Source organism: Lissotriton vulgaris, chromosome 6 (genome assembly GCF_964263255.1).
Source record: "Lissotriton vulgaris chromosome 6, aLisVul1.2, whole genome shotgun sequence".
NCBI lineage: Eukaryota > Metazoa > Chordata > Amphibia > Caudata > Salamandridae > Lissotriton > Lissotriton vulgaris.
In genome coordinates, this window is record NC_141694.1 from 216,488,799 (window position 1) to 216,506,165 (window position 17,367).

The following is a 17,367-nucleotide window of genomic DNA, read 5'->3' on the forward strand; positions in this document are numbered from 1 at the left end:
TTAAAATGTTGCTAGGCTAGGGCTTTAAAGACACCCCAAACGTGGAAAAGACTGCTGTTTTTCTTTGGTTTCGTCCAATCTTGTCCATACGGTCACGCCTAGTATTTTTTTGCAACTATCTTTTCTCCTAAAACATTAATATGCAGGATTGCTGAGGGGCCTCCCCTGTCAGTCCTCGTGGTTGTTTTTTGTGAAGCCCCTGCAAGAAATGGCCATAAAACAATTGGCTGTTTCAGTTGTCTAGAAACACCACAGATTCTACTTGACCTGGGCGTGCTCCATGACTTGCAAGTGGAAGTTCACAGACAACTACATAAAAAAAAGCATTTGCAATGCAATAGGTCTCGCATTTGCGAGAGTTTAACCTATTGTAAATGACAATGCCTTTTATTTATGTTTTAAAAACCAACACATAAATAAAAGACATTGCCATTTACAATGCCAATAGCTCAAACTCTAACAACTGCGAGACCTATTGCATTGTAAATGCTTGTTGTTAAATGGTGTCAATCCGATCAGTAGTGTCTGAGAAATTTGAATATTTACAGATATCCATATATCGCAATGAGGGATCCTGTCAAGACCACAAGCACTCTTACCTGTGAGTTGCTTGTAGCTGGATTTCGCAGAGACGTTATGGACCGACTTCCCAAATTCCTAGGCAACACCTAGTGACTTGTAATAAAACACCTAGGTAATTAAATAGAAAATAGGGAGGAGGGCCGGATACTGGACGCTACCTGGTTCCTGAGTCGTCGACCTGCGAGGCAACAAAGAGACCTATGTAACTAAAATCCTTATCTCCAACACTCGCCTATTTCTTGTACTTTTCCAGGAAGGCTTCTTGTTAAACTTGTAAAAGGCCTACCTGCGACAATAAGTATCTAGGCGTCGCGTCCGTGTCTTCTTCGAGGGGTGAAGTGACGTGGACTCTTGAAGTTGAGGAGTTAGAATTTTCAAAAGGAGAAATCTGTTCTTTCTCCTAGGAAAAATAATCACACAAGAATAAGTTACTCCCTTCACTTTTACTTCTCTGTTTAACTCTCTAACTCTCCCCCTTCTCCTTGTACATATCACTCACTTATTGTATTCTGTGATATCTCTTCTCACCTTCACCTCCTAGATGGGAACAATATTTTACAAGAAAACACAATTTGCAAACACGATATTCAAACTATAGTTCTTCAATCACCAAATACTTTGATATTCCTCTCAAAGCCTGGATTACTTTATTTCAGGACGTAATATGTCCCCTTCCAGAATGTCTCAAAAGTCTCAGCAATATTGCCAGGTAAGTTCAAGTCTTTAAATATTTTGCTGCTCGCTTGCGTTGGGCGCCTTAATTTAAAAGTAGAAGTTTTTCACTTAGCTTTTCTTTTCCTTTCTGCAGCTGCGCGCGCTGAACTCCAAGCGGGAAGACCTTCGGAAGCCTTGCAAGTTGCTGCGGTCGTCCAAGGGCAGAGAGAGAGCTTCAGGTGCGTTGTCCTCTGGAGCGTTGCGGAAGACGAAGCATCGAGAAGTCCTGGGTGTGGCTTTTTATAGCTGAGCCACACCCGGGAGAAGAGGACGCCTTGCGCACCGTTTACCTGCGTGCGTGTGCGTCAACAGCGCCCAGCCCGTCCTGACGGCAAACCTCTCCTGATGCTCCTGACGGCAAACCTCTCCTGATGCTCCGTACAATAATAACAAGTTTGCGAATGAAAATAACAGAGCTTGGAAACTAAGTTGCATCATTTAAGATATAGCCTATCTCTGAATACACGCTACAGTCAAAATAATAACCAAAGCAAAGAATCATAAACCAAGTCATTATTTACTCATGAATACCTCAGCAAAACGTTTCTGCACACAAAGCACACACATTGCATTATACACATTCTATGGCGTGCTGGGTGCACGGGACAGGGGTGGGTTTTCTGATGGGGAAAACATCTCTTTGCTGCTGCGCAAAGGGGGCATGGTTGGTGAATCATGACAGATCCGCAAACCCTACTGATCTCGATCCTGAGATTTGATTTGCTGCCAACAATTTAAACTAGGAAGTGTTGGCAGCCATTTTGTGACTCGGTTGAACCGAGTTACAAGAAAAAAAGTTAGAAATTAAGAAAAGGGGGCAGGGTAGACCCCAGGGCCAAAAAAAGCATTTAAAAATAAAGAATTTGGTGGGATTTGTGCTGGTTGCATGAATCCCGCTGGGCAAAAAAAATTAAGCACGGTCTCCTGCACTTCATTTCTTTTAAGCGTCTGGGTGGGCAGGTCCCGGGCCAATACAAAATTATAGTACCGGGCCCGCGGGGGCCCTGGCTGCCCCGGAGACTGCCACCTCCCCAGAGCTATAGCTATTAAAGCTGGGAAGCCACGCAGCCCCCTGCAGCTCTGGGGACCGCCACCTCCCCAGGGCTTTGTTGTTGTTGGAGGGGGCCACAGGGTCCCCCTCGTTGAGCCCTTTATGGCCCTGGGGACCGCCACCCCCAGGGCCAGCTCCAGCAATGTCTCAGGGTGCCCACCTCAGACATTGCAGTTTGCTATGGGATGGCAGGAGCACTGCTCCCACTTTCCTATAGCAAACACGTGCTCCACTGTGAACAAGGGAGAGCACTTTGCTCTCATTTGTTCACAGTGGAGCACTATGCTTTTTGCATCCAGGGAGCTGTATGTCAGCAGCTCCCTGGAGGCAAACAGCAATGCTGGCCCTCGGAGGCGGAAGGTGGCCGGGACCGTGGGGGCCTTCAGGCTCCCCCCACGGACCCTTTAAAGATGGATGTGCCCCGGGGGATGGGGTTACCGTGGTAGAAATGGGCTTATGGAAGCGGGGAGCATTATTTTTTTTTCTTCTTGTTGTTGGAGTCGCAACCCTATCGCAGCTCTCAAGGCGGCCCCCTCTGTAACATTGCGGTGGATTCACGGTTCCACCTTAAATAGATAATTAAATAATTTCTTATTCAGAAGGTGGTGTTACAGCTGTGGACTTTTTTATAGATGTACTGAGATTGAAATTCATAATGTCAATAAAATTGTCAGAGTTTGATAGAATATTTAAAATGTAAATTAAAAGTAAAAGATGAGTGGTTATAGCTGTTGTAGTACATTGAATTTGTGCTTTTCTTTTGCTAATTCGCGATGAGTTCCAAAATCCCCCCAAAAGTACATATGTTAAAAAATATATAACTTTCACTGCTGGGTTATAGGGTGGCTCTCAGAAGAGCAGTTTTGTGTTTATTATGACTCTGTTGGCTTTGGTACAGCTACATGTAAGTGTTGATGCACAGCTTAAGGTTGTTGAGAAATACTCTGTTCCCTTCATCTGTGAAGTGAACTCCATCAGTTCTGCAGATGTTATGCATGTGAAAACATTGATTGTTGTTATAGCTAGAGCCCATTTTATGGTCTTTGAGGACAGCAGAAACAGCTTTATTGACATTCTTCCTAGCCTTCTCAATCTGTGGGCAGAATTGATTTGAGCACTTCCCCTTCTGTCTTTAGCATATGTGAGAGAATACCAAGACAGTGTGAGGGAAATGCGAAATCAGATGTCCAAAGGTATCCTTCATTGTGATTTCAAATTCTACCCAAGTCAATATGCTTAGATCATTACCAACACAGTGCACAATCATGAGGTCAGGGGGTTAGAGATGCAAGAAGGTTTTAACCAAAGTCAGCAATTGGTGCTAGTTAATTGCGATTCTCCTATTAACATGACCAGAGAATCTGGATTTCATTAAAGACACGGAGGCTGACATTATGCATTATCCTTTAATAGCAACTCACAGCAGCTGCACTACATCATAAAGGATAAAGCTCTAGAGTTTACACAACAGTGAACAAAGGATGTATCCAGGAGGTGATCTGCCTCTTTTAAAAGAATCGCAGCAGGAAAGAACTTCATAAACTGAGAAATCCAAGTAGAGCTTGAAAACATCATGGAATAAACTTCAGTATCTCAATGGAAAGGATCAGACGGTTAAACTGAATTACCTGAAAGAAAGAAATGATTAAGAACCAAATCCATAGTGAAGAAACTTTGAGAGCCAAAAGACTTCATTACATTCAGTAAAGATGACAGAAGCATAGGCATAATAATAGAGTAACAACAATTGAAGTAATCAATAAGTTCATAAAAGACATATCAAAAGTTGTAAAAGGGAGGAGGGAGGGATAATGTCAGCCTCCGTGTCTTTAATGAATTCCAGATTCTCTGTGTTAGACGGACCGGGAGGGTCGGCCGAGGATAAGGGGAGCGGTCTCCAGGGAGAGCCGACTCCAGTGACCGTACAGACAAGTAACTTCCCCCCCACAGACGGACACCACACAAGGGTAAGGTTCAACGAGATTTTATAGGCGATTCTTAAAGTACGATAAAATGGTACAAGGAGGTCTGGACTCAGGGGTCCCCTCGATTCTGGTCTCTGGTTTGGGGAAAGGGTAGCGGGACAGTCTTGGTTACCAAAAGATGGAAATAGCTCTCAATCCTCGAGCTCGGCGTTCTAGATGATCGGGCCGCGGCGGAGCCAGCAGGTCCCGAGATGGACGAAGGAAGCGACGGTCCGCGGCGGAGCCAGCAGGTCCCGATGAAGTTGTTGGTTGCAAATGGTCCGCGGCCACGCCAGCAGGTCCCGACGACGATGAAGGATTACGAAGGTTACGAAGGTTGCGGCAGCACCAGCAGGCAGGGTGATGGTGCACAAGGCAGAGCTACGGCAGCGCCAGTAGTCCGTCAAGGATGAGTTCTTCTTTACGTCTCTCGACTCCAAGATACAACTGCCTTCCTGCTCTGGAGCTGCCCCAGTTATAGGGCTGGTGTTCTTTGATGTCCGGACCCTCGCACTTGGAGGTCGGGAGGTCCGGGATGGGGGAGTCCAGACACCCAGCAGGGGGGTGGGGCCAGCGCCCGGGGAGGCGATGGGCGAGCGGCACTTGGCGGGGAGAGCCATCGACACCTCTTTCTCCCATTGACTTGCCAAGTAGCCCGCTCACCTCCTGGGTGGATGGTGGTGCCGGGATGTCTGAGGCCTGGCCAGGCCCAGGGTTGAGGTCGATCGGGGGCCAGGCGGCCTCGTGGTGGAGTGTCCAAGATGGCGCCCAGGATGGGCGCGCGGGCCAGCAGTGGATCGTGTCCACGAGGTCGATATGTTCGAAGGCAGGGGTCCCTGAGGGGACGGAGGACGTGCAATGGTGGTGTGTGGTACCTGTGTGACCGGGCTCGGGCCGGTTTGGGCCGGGGGAGAGCGGCCCTTCATGTGGCCTGTCCAACATGCGTCCCCCCCAGCTGAAGGCGGGGAGAGTTACCCATCCTCTTGGGGACTCTCCTCGTCGAGGCGGAAGAACCGGGACAGGCCATCTGCGTTGGCGTGATCCGGCCCAGGCCGGTGTTCAACTGTGAAGTCCATCCCTTGTAGGGAGATGGACCAACGTAGTAACTTCGGGTTTTCCCCCCGCATCTGCATCAGCCACTGCAGGGGTCGGTGATCGGTCTGCACCTGAAAGTGTGTGCCAAAGAGGTAGGGCCGGAGCTTCTTGAGGGCCCATACCACAGCGAAGGCCTCCCTCTCTATGGTGCTCCAGCGTTGTTCCCGTGGTAGGAGGCGCCTGCTGATGAAGGCCACTGGCTGATCAAGGCCTTCGGTGTTCACTTGAGACAGGACTGCCCCAATGCCATGGTCGGAGGCATCCGTCTGGACGACGAACTCCCGGTTGTAGTCGGGGGCCTGGAGCACCGGGGCGGAACACATGGCGGCTTTCAATTGTTCGAATGCTGTTTGGCACTCCGGGGTCCAGTTGACTTTTTTGGGTTGATTTTTTGACGTGAGTTCTGTGAGGGGCCCCACGATAGTACCATAGTCTTTCACGAACCTTCGGTAATAGCCCGTGAGGCCCAGGAAGGCTCGTACCTCGGTCTGGGTGATGGGTGGCTGCCAGGACTGGATGGCGGCAATTTTGAGCTGCAGAGGGGCCACCAGGCCGCTTCCCACCTGGTGCCCGAGGTAGGTCACAGATCCTTGCCCAATTTGACATTTGCTGGCCTTGATCGTGAGGCCAGCTCGCTGAAGGGCTTGTAGCACTGCTCGGAGGTGGTGGAGGTGCTCGGACCAATGGTGGCTGTATACAGCGATGTCGTCTAGGTAGGCGGCACTGAACCCTTCGAGCCCCGCCAGGACCTGATTGACGAGCCGCTGAAATGTTGCTGGGGCATTTTTCATGCCGAAGGGCATGACCTTGAAATGGTAATGCCCATCGGGGGTGGAAAAGGCAGAACGTTCTTGGGCCCGGGGTGTGAGGCCGATTTGCCAGTAGCCCGCCGTCAGGTCGAAAATGCTGAGGTAGCGGGCAGCTCCCATGCGGTCGATTAGTTCATCCGCCCGGGGGATGGGATGTGCGTCTGTTCTGGTGACCGCATTCAAGCCCCGGTAGTCGATGCAGAACCGGAGTTCCGGTGGGGTGCCAGGGGCGGCCGCTTTGGGGACCAGTACTACAGGACTGGCCCAGGGGCTGTCTGAGGGCTCGATGACCCCGAGTGTGAGCATTTTGGCTACCTCTTCCTGGATGCAGGCCCGTACCCGATCTGGCACGCGGTAGGCCCGGTGGCGGATAGGGGGGCTGTCCCCCGTGTCCACATCGTGCACACACCAGGAAGTGACCCCTGGGGTGAGGGAGAACAGGTTGGCGAACTGTGACAGGAGGACTCGACACTCCTGGTGTTGCTCTCGGGTGAGGGCCTCCGAGAGTCGGACTCCATCCACGGAGCCGTCTTTCTCCTGAGTCCGTAGGAGGTCAGGGAGGGGCTCGGAGTCTTCTTCGACCCCATTGTCGGTGGCCATCAGGAGGCCGAGTTCGGAGCGCACAAAGTGGGGTTTCAGTCTGTTAGCGTGGAGGACCCGGAGGGGGTTCCGGGAAGATTCCATGTCGATGAGATAGGTGGCAGGACCCTTGCGCTCGACTACTTTGAAGGGCCCCGTCCACTTGTCTTGCAGGGCGCAGGGTTCGGTGGGGGACATCACCCATACCTGTTGCCCCGGTTCAAATTCGATGGAGGAGGCATTCCGGTCATACCACTTTTTCATGTCCTCTTGACTGGCCTCTAGGTTGGCTTTTGCCAGCTCTCTGAACCGCCGGGTCTGGTTGCGGAGTGTTAGGAGGTACCGGAAGACATCTGGTGGGTTCTTTAGAGGGGGCATCTCCCAGCCCTCTTTGACTAGGCTGAGCGGCCCCCGCACTGGATGTCCATATAGCAGTTCAAACGGGCTGAAGCCCAGGGACTTCTGGGGAACCTCTCGATATGCGAAGAGGAGGCACGGCAGCAGTACATCCCACTGGCGACGGAGGGGTTCTTCCAACCCCCCGATCATCCCTTTGAGCGTGCGGTTGAACCGCTCAACGAGTCCGTTTCCTTGAGGGTGATAGGGGGTCGTGAATCGGTAGGTAACCCCGCACTGTTGCCAGAGGGACTTCATATATTTAGAAATAAAGTTCGTGCCTCTGTCGCTGACGACTTCTCGGGGGAAGCCCACACGGGAGAAGATCCCCATTAGAGCCCGGCCGACTACCGGGGCTGTCACAGTTCACAGGGGAACAGCCTCGGGGTAGCGGGTGGCGTGGTCCACTAGCACCAGGATGAACCGATGACCTTGTTTTGTGCGCGGGTCCAGGGGCCCCACGATGTCTATCCCGACCCTCTCGAACGGGGTGGTGACCACGGGAAAAGGTTGCAGGGGGGCTTTTAGTTTGCGGCCGCTCTTTCCACTGGCTTGGCATGTGGGGCAAGATCGGCAATGCTGGTGTACATCGTTCCTCATTTTGGGCCAGAAGAAGTGGGTCACCAGACGACTGTAGGTTTTATCTTGACCCAGGTGTCCCGCCAGGGGGACATCGTGGGCCAGGTTTAGCAGAAAGTCTCTAAAACGGAGGGGCACCACCAGTACTCGGCTGGCCCCCAGCTCCGCGATTCTTTGCTCACTGTACAGCAGGTCATTGTCCCAGTAGACCCAGTGAGTGCCGGAGGTATCCCCTGCGCCTTGGGCGAGCGCTTGCTGGCGGAGTCCCTCGAGGGAGGGACAGGTCTTCTGTTCTTGGCGAAATTGTTCTTGCGTGGGCCCCCCCTCTTGAGGCCACTGGTCGAGGTTAGTGAGGTCTGGAGGTTGAGCTTGTTCTGGGGGGACGTCACGGTCGGTGGTTTCGGCTGGGGCGACCGGAGGCGGTGGCGCCGGCCATTCGGGTTCCTCTGGGCGGGGGCTGGCACGGGCGGCCATGGACCGGGTGGTGACGCACGCCCAGTCCGGGACGCCTAACATCCCCAGGTGTTCTCTTCGTTCTACGGCGGCCCACTGGGAGCTTTCAAGGTCATTCCCCAGGAGGCAGTCTACGGGGGCATCGTCTCGGACCGTGACTTTCAACATGCCGGAGACCCCCCCCCATTCGAAAGGGACGCAGGCCATCCGACACAGACTTTCCGAGTTATCGGCTGAACGTACAGGGCAGAGAATGTTCGGTAGATACTGTTCCGGGGTCACCAGGTGACAGCGGACGGCTGTTACACTGGCCCCAGTGTCACGAAGGGCTTCAGCCCGGCGTCCATTGATGCTCACCCATTGGCTGTACTTCTGGGTGTTAGCGGGTAGGGGGACCCGCGGGACCATGTCTTTCCCCCCTAAGCAGGCTAGAGCCATGGCGGCGGGCTCCCATTCCTGATGCTCTTGCTCATATTCTTCTTGCTCCTCGGAGATCTGTTCTTCCCCCAGGGCAGCAGCAGCCACCTGGCGGGGTCTTGGGCTCTGGTACTGTGGGCAATTTGGATCGTTGGCATAGTGGCCGACTCGTTGGCATCGATGGCACGTAACATTGGCTCGGTATCCCGGTCGCGCCGGTGCGCTGCCCCGGTTGGCCGGGGGGGTGGTGCTGACCGCGGGGGCGACCGGAGCGTTGTCTCTTCCGCGTCCTTGGCCTCCTCCTCCTCCTCGGGGACGGTGCTGACCATTGTTGTTCCGGTTCTGTTCGTAGGACCCATTCCGGCCCACTCTGGTGATTTCCCATCGGTCAGCTTCGGCTGCGAGCTGCCGGGGATCGGTTAACTTGCTGTCGAGGAGGTGCTGGCGGAGTTCAATAAAGCAATTGTTCGATAGGTGCTCCCATACCATGAGATTGAACAGTTGTTCGTAGGTTGTAACCTTGCTTCCTTTGATCCAGTCCTCGAAGGCTCGGCTAAAGTAGGTTACATAGTCCACCCAAGTTGTACCCGGGATGCGGGTGCAGTCTCGGAACCTCTGACGGTACATTTCGGGTGTGAGGCCATAGCGGGTGAGGAGGGCAGCTTTCTTATGGTCATAGGAGGTCATCTGGTGGTCCGGGAGCTGTAGCAGGGTGTCGCGGCCCTCATTGAGGAATCTCCCCCATAGGCCGGCTCCCCAGTCGTTTCTATCGATCCGGTGTGCAGTCATAGCGATTTCGTAGGCTTTAAACCATTGCTGGATGTCGTCCTCTCGGAAGTATTCTCGAACGACATCCTTGGGGATGTGTACCTTTTTCTCCGTTGTCCCTGGGGTGTGGGGTTGCTCGAACACCCCTATTTCTTTATTCTGCTTGCGTAAATCAATCTCAGCTAGTCGTCGCTCGTGTTCATATGCCAGTTTCTTTTCCTCGAGCTCCCTTTGTCTCTGTTTCTCCTCTCTTTCTTCTCGGAGACGCAGGTGCTCTAAGTTTATTTTCTGTTCGGCCAACTTAAGTTCAACGTCCATTTTGAGCCGAGCCATTTCTAGCTCGTGTAGTCGGGTTCTTTCTCGTTCCTGGATCTCGTCTTGCGAGAGACCCGTTCTTTGCTCTTCAGGAGCCATGGTGGTTTTTGCTGCGATGCTTAGATCGGGGGTTCCGGCGACCCCGGTCTCTGCCCAAGACTCTAGGGCATGCTTGAAATCGTCTTTGGTACTTAGTCCGGTGGTAGCGATACCTAGTTCGATGCAGAATTGTTTTAGTTCACGATGGTTGTACTCGTCCAATTTCTCCATCTGGAATTTCTCGGTGGATCCGCTTTCTTTAGTTGTCATCTTGATTTCGTCGTGGGGTGAGCTACTGTCTGTACGATTATGCGGTGATTCGGATCGCGCCGCTGGCCACCAATGTTAGACGGACCGGGAGGGTCGGCCGAGGATAAGGGGAGCGGTCTCCAGGGAGAGCCGACTCCAGTGACCGTACAGACAAGTAACTTCCCCCCCCACAGACGGACACCACACAAGGGTAAGGTTCAACGAGATTTTATAGGCGATTCTTAAAGTACGATAAAATGGTACAAGGAGGTCTGGACTCAGGGGTCCCCTCGATTCTGGTCTCTGGTTTGGGGAAAGGGTAGCGGGACAGTCTTGGTTACCAAAAGATGGAAATAGCTCTCAATCCTCGAGCTCGGCGTTCTAGATGATCGGGCCGCGGCGGAGCCAGCAGGTCCCGAGATGGACGAAGGAAGCGACGGTCCGCGGCGGAGCCAGCAGGTCCCGATGAAGTTGTTGGTTGCAAACGGTCCGCGGCCACGCCAGCAGGTCCCGACGACGATGAAGGATTACGAAGGTTACGAAGGTTGCGGCAGCACCAGCAGGCAGGGTGATGGTGCACAAGGCAGAGCTACGGCAGCGCCAGTAGTCCGTCAAGGATGAGTTCTTCTTTACGTCTCTCGACTCCAAGATACAACTGCCTTCCTGCTCTGGAGCTGCCCCAGTTATAGGGCTGGTGTTCTTTGATGTCCGGACCCTCGCACTTGGAGGTCGGGAGGTCCGGGATGGGGGAGTCCAGACACCCAGCAGGGGGGTGGGGCCAGCGCCCGGGGAGGCGATGGGCGAGCGGCACTTGGCGGGGAGAGCCATCGACACCTCTTTCTCCCATTGACTTGCCAAGTAGCCCGCTCACCTCCTGGGTGGATGGTGGTGCCGGGATGTCTGAGGCCTGGCCAGGCCCAGGGTTGAGGTCGATCGGGGGCCAGGCGGCCTCGTGGTGGAGTGTCCAAGATGGCGCCCAGGATGGGCGCGCGGGCCAGCAGTGGATCGGGTCCACGAGGTCGATATGTTCGAAGGCAGGGGTCCCTGAGGGGACGGAGGACGTGCAATGGTGGTGTGTGGTACCTGTGTGACCGGGCTCGGGCCGGTTTGGGCCGGGGGAGAGCGGCCCTTCATGTGGCCTGTCCAACACTCTGGTTATGTTAATAGGAGAATTGCAATTTCATTACAAGACCGGAGGCTACATTATGCATGTTCGTAGCCCCGAAGGACAACATCAGACATATGCTCGATAGGCTTACAATAATGACGAGCAAAGGTGTTAGCATTAGACCAGTCAGCAGCTTTAAGGATATCATCCAGCTTACCACCTGACCAGAAGGATTTACTGGCCATAGCTCCTCTGATAGAATGTGCTTGAAACTTAGAGAGGTCAATACCAGCAAGGCTCATGGTAGACTTAACCCATCTAGCTATGGAGGTGGAGGAAACAGGTTTTTAAAGGTTTAACAAAAGAAACTAAAAGTTGATTTGCATCGTTAGAACGTAGGAGAGACATCCTCGCGTCATACTCTTTCATACAAGCAACCACACAAAGTTTAGGGAAGCTGTCAAAACGAGGATAAAAGATAAAATCTGACATGGTTTTAGTTCTTCTTAGTCATTCAAACTTGGCACCAAAAATATCGTAACATCTGTTTGAAATATCTAAGCTTCTGATGTTAGATACTCTCCTACAGTAGATTAAACACAAGAGAGTGGCGAGTTTGAAGGAGAGAAATTTTCTATTAAGGGAAGAGTTATCTGGACCAGAACAAAAAAAGTCTAGAATACACTTGACATCCCAAAGGGTCTGATACTTAGGTCTAGGGGGTCTCCTTAGCCTTATACTCTTGAGGACTCTACAAATGATAGCATTTTTACCTACCGATTTACCGTTGATAGGGGAATGGCCCGTGGAGATTGCAGATCTAAAGCAATTAATAGAACGATAGGATAGGCCTCTGTCAAATTGTTCGACCAGAACATTTACGATATTGACGACAGGAGCCTCCACGGGATCCAGACTCCTTTCCAGGCACCAATGAAATCATTTTTTCCAAATGTTGTTATACCTAAGGTGTGTTCCGGGTGCAAGAAGGTTTTAAGCAATTGGTAGTAGTTAATCCTCTCTGGGCAAACCATTGAATATCCAGATTTTGCAATACTAGGTTTTTCTTAATACCTCTGTATTCAGCATATCTTTTGCCCCAGAAAACATAGCTGCGTCCTACAATCCATACTGTTAGCATTTTGAGAAATGAGCGGAAGGCCTCCAAAAATGTCAGTAGCTGAGTAAGTCACTTGGTACAATGAGACGTATCTAAAATGGAGGTTAAGATGCTGTTTTTGAAAAAGCAGATAACAGATTGGCTGTTCATAAACATTGTATTTTTTAAAAAATGGATGCATCTTACTAAGAAAAAAAAGCATCTTTGTGATTGGTTATAGAAACAACTTTGAAAGGTACAATGGACAGGATAAGTTAGTACTTGCAAGAGTCAATCACGCCTGCTATTTGCATTTGTAAGCTAGTGTCCTGAACTTTTAAATATATGAACTTGTGACCTGACAGGACAGTTGAATGTTGCAGAAACTGTCACTATAGAAACTATGGTTAAGGAGAATGGGGGATGGGTTGAAAGTTAACTGTGGTTTCAAAATCTGAAAGGGTAAGTTATTTATAAGTGAAATGCTTTTAAAGTAAGTCTTCCCAAATCCATACTATGTTTAGAAGTGGTATGTTTTCAAAAAGTAAAACTAGTATTGTCGGAAATAGTTTTTTTAACTCTTGTAAAGGTAGGCCGCTCCATCGAGACGCTGAACTGCGGCACCGTGGTGGCGTCGCGGCTCCAGTAAATTACAGAAGCATATTGGGTACTTTTAGAAGAGAATTAAAGGGTTAATATGTGTAACCAATAGAAATGTGTTTTATAATTTCAAAAACTGAAGGGAGCATTTTGATTTATTACTTACATTAATTTGAGTGCAAACAGAGATGGAAAGTTTGCCATTTCTGGTTTTACCTTGTTGAGAGTTGTCCTTCCAAGAGTCCATCACGCCTGCTATTTGCATTTGTAAGCTAGTGTCCTGAACTTGGAAATATATGGAAAGGGGCGAATACTCGGTCCCCCCGAACGTATGGTTGGGTGCCCCGATCGCCCCGGGAAACCATCTGGGGCGGGAGGCGTGGCTCGGCTGGTATGCCCGAAGTGGCGTAGCCGGGGCGCGCCCTTTCCCGCCCCAGGAGGGGTTGTCCTAGACACCCGCAAGAAAGACCACGCCAAGTAGGCGTATTGGAGGAGGGTCCCCGCCCTCCCGCAGATGGATAAAAAAGAGCGGGAATCCGAAGAAGCGTCCTCTTGTTCCTGTGCTCTGAAGGCTGCACCAACTCGTTGCTCGTGAGCCCTCGACGGAACAAGCGGCAATTTTGACCCACCCACCAGCCCCTGATGGCAATGTTTGTTTAAATAAAGTTTGATTAGAGAAATGTATAGGCCTTTTTTCCTTTGTAGAGAAGTAAAGGAATGTTTCATATAATGATGTGACTTCTGCCTTTAGGATAATGTTTCCATTTAGGAAAGTACAGTGATGACTCATCAAGGCTATGTCAGTAATTTTTCTTCCCTTAGTAGGTAAACAACTGTTGTATTTATTTTTTGGTCGGGCGGTAAGGTCATGATCGGTGAGCAGTAATTTCAAGGTCTCTAGAGGGGGGCGCCACCCAGAATGGATGGGAGCGCCCGGGGGGAGGCGGCCATTGGCCCCTTCCACGGGGAGGCGGCACCCACTAAGGATGGGTCGCCTAGGGGGAGACGGCCATAGGCCCCTCCCAGGGGGGAGGCAGCTAGATGCCCCTCCTACGAATTTCCCGGGGGCCGGATATCCGCAACGGCGGATAGAGAGTGTGGGGATGGGGGGAGTCCACGCTGTCCTTCCTACAGATACCTCACACAGGAACTCAGACGACCTTTAAGATGGCGTTGAGTGAAAAGGGTGCCCCCACGACAAGGGAATTTACGGTTGGCAATGAGGGTAGAGTCCTCTGCGCATGCGCCACTCACACCACGAGGGCGGGATTTTGGTAGTAGGGATCTGACACCGGTTAAGACCTTGCCGTTGGCCCTTAATGCTAGGATGTACAATTTTAATTTAGAATGTATGCATTTTCAGGATGCTAGACTCGGCTAGGAAACCTTTGTATTAGAGATCTGTTAAGGTTAGCCAAAGAACATGTCTTCATCGAAATGTAATAAATGTAAAATTGTACATAATTCATGAAACTTTTATTTAATGTTTTAAATTTTGTTTCATATTTTAATAAATACGGCCGGGGGGGTAACTCCCCCCCGCCTTACAAAAGTTCAAACCTGTGTCCGTCTTCTCCCATTGGGAATTGGTGTTGGGAGGGGGTGGCGGGCATCCCGGCCATATGAACTTGTGACCTGACAGGACAGTTGAATGTTGCAGAAACTGTCACTATAGAAACTATGGTTAAGGAGAATGGGGGATGGGTTGCAAGTTAACTGTGGTTTCAAAATCTGAAAGGGTAAGTTATTTATAAGTGAAATGCTTTTAAAGTAAGTCTTCCCAAATCCATACTATGTTTAGAAGTGGTATGTTTTCAAAAAGTAAAACTAGTATTGTCGGAAATAGTTTTTTTAACTCTTGTAAAGGTTGGCCGCTCCATCGAGACGCTGAACTGCGGCACCGTGGTGGAGTCGCGGCTTCAGTAAATTACAGAACCATATTGGGTACTTTTAGAAGAGAATTAAAGGGTTAATATGTGCAACCAATAGAAATATGTTTTAAAATTTCAAAAACTGAAGGGAGCATTTTGATTTGTTACTTACATTCATTTGAGTGCAAACAGAGATGGAAAGTTTGCCATTTCTGGTTTTACCTTGTTGAGAGTTGTCCACCATAAGGCAAAGGGTTCATGCGCAAAAATAATTGGAGGATAACATCACAATCCTTACACCTGAATACATATCCCACAAAAGTTCTGATATGCTAAACAGGGCTAACATTCTACAAACCCTCCAACATATCCCAGAGTTATCATCCACCACGACTGAAGATCTAATTCAAGTATAATTGAAGGTACTGAGAAGCAACACAATAAGACAGTCAACAATATTAACATGGACAAACAACACAATAGTCCAAAAGATCATGAAAGAAAAGGACCAATTTGCAAATTGGGGGATTAGCGTATACAAATCAAAAGAGGAAAGCCATCCATACATGCTAGTAGGTGGACTTAATGACAAAAATACACAGATACCAAGAAAGTCCATTTTAAGAGGGACAAACTCAGTTTCTTGTCTGACATCATTCCTTAATTTAAGAATTCAACTTTTGCCTAACTAACGCAACAGGGCGCACAATCTCAGGAAGAGATAAAATCGATCAATACAGATACCCCCAGGATGGACTCGCAATGAGTCTATCAGGTCAACAATCAAACTGTTCCTAGCACAAAGAGAAACACCTGCCCTGTGAGCAGAACGAGTGATATCATACAAGTAATTTCATGGAATGTGTATGGACGAAAAACCACGCTACAGATCAGAGTTGCATTCGAATTTTTACCAACTGGGGACCTGCTGTGTCTCCAAGAAACTTGGCTGCTTGCTCCATTGGCCATCCCAGGTTTTAAGGAATTCCAACAGCCATCAAAAAAGCTCAATGAATTTGGAAGTCCACCAGGGGGCTTATCTATATATGTTATGTTATGTTATGTTATGTTATGTTATGTTATGTTATGTTAAAAAAGTTTTCTAGAGTGCTTGTACACCGGTTGACTTCATGGCGCTGATTCTAGGAGGGGCTGTAACTGGGAAGGTCACAGTTTATTCAAAAGCCTGAGTATAAAGCCAAGTATTAAGAGATTTTCTGAATTTCAGTAAATTAGTGCTAGACCTAATTTCCAAAGGAATGAAATTCCAGAATCTTGGGGCCAAAATAGCAAACCTACTACCCCCTAGTCACTTCAGCTTAAAAGCGGGAATTGTCAAGAGTTGGAGATGGGCTGAGCGAAGGTTGCGTGATGGGGAGTAGCGTGATATAAGGCTATTTATGAAACCTGGGCCCTGGCCGTGAAGAGATTTAAACAATAGACAGCCAACTTTAAAGGCACATCGCTGTGGGATGGGAAGCCAGTTCAGCTTCTTTAGGAGAGGGAGGCCTGATGCCATCTAGGTTGATGGTGAATCAATCTAGCTGCCTGGTTTTGAACCATCTGCAGGCGCTTTGAGAGACCGATAGGGACTCCAAGGTAGATTGCATTGGAATAATCAATGCAGGAGAGGACCATGGCTATTACAACTTGTATTAGAGCTGCTTGGGTTACTAGCCTACTTAATTTTCTGATCCTGCGTAGCTGGAAAAAGCAGGAGGAGATCACTGAGCCTACCTGTGTTTTCAAGGATAGATCATGGGATATAATGACTCCAAGGCTCTTAGCCGAAGTAGAGGGAATAGGAGGGAGACCTAGTGTAGCAGGGTTTCCGTTCTCCCACAGAACTGTGCACAGAGATCTAGAACCTGGGTGAGTTAGGGTGACCCAAAACTCACCTTTGTTTAAGAAATCCCCTTACCAAGCAAGCTACAGTGTCTCATCGGTAGTAATTACTTCCCAATGACTTAGACAATCCAGAACATGAACTTAGGGTACCTCAGGTATCGTGGAACACATGAACACTCTTTCATAATATAATCATTACAAACCGAAACTGGGAGGCAAAGAACACACGTGCAAGTTTGAAATGTTTATTTTTCAATGCAAAGTTCTCAAACGCAGTATCTTGTATAATACCAACATACATATTATAAAAATCAGAGTTAGCAGCATAGTCACTAATCCATAATAAGCAAAAGGTGATAGCATGTTATGATGCAAAAATCTATAGAATTCTGTATCACCTATATTTCACGCACCCTATTCAGTATATTATATTACATCTAAGAAGGTCTCGTTTGGGTTCTAGCAGGGCGGGCCCATACCTCTAATTCTCAGTAGGAGTAGATCACATCAACAGCTACCAGCTCTCTGCATGCGAAGCATCAAGTGTGTTCTTTCATTCCCTGTAACTCTATCTTAAACCCACGTAAAGCCCAATGCTGGCAGCAACATTGTTTGTGTTATGTCTAATGTGGTGCGAGGATCAGGCCTTCCAGCAACCTTGTGTTAGGTTATTCTTAGAGTGCGCAGCTCTCAGTGTGCAGACAGTTGTACCGAGTGTACCAAGCAAAACTGATATCATAGTAATAACATATTATTCTCAAATAAATCACATCGCCGCTTCTAGGTTGAAAGCTAAAACAACAAGTAGGTGTCGTGTGCAAAACTGAAGCC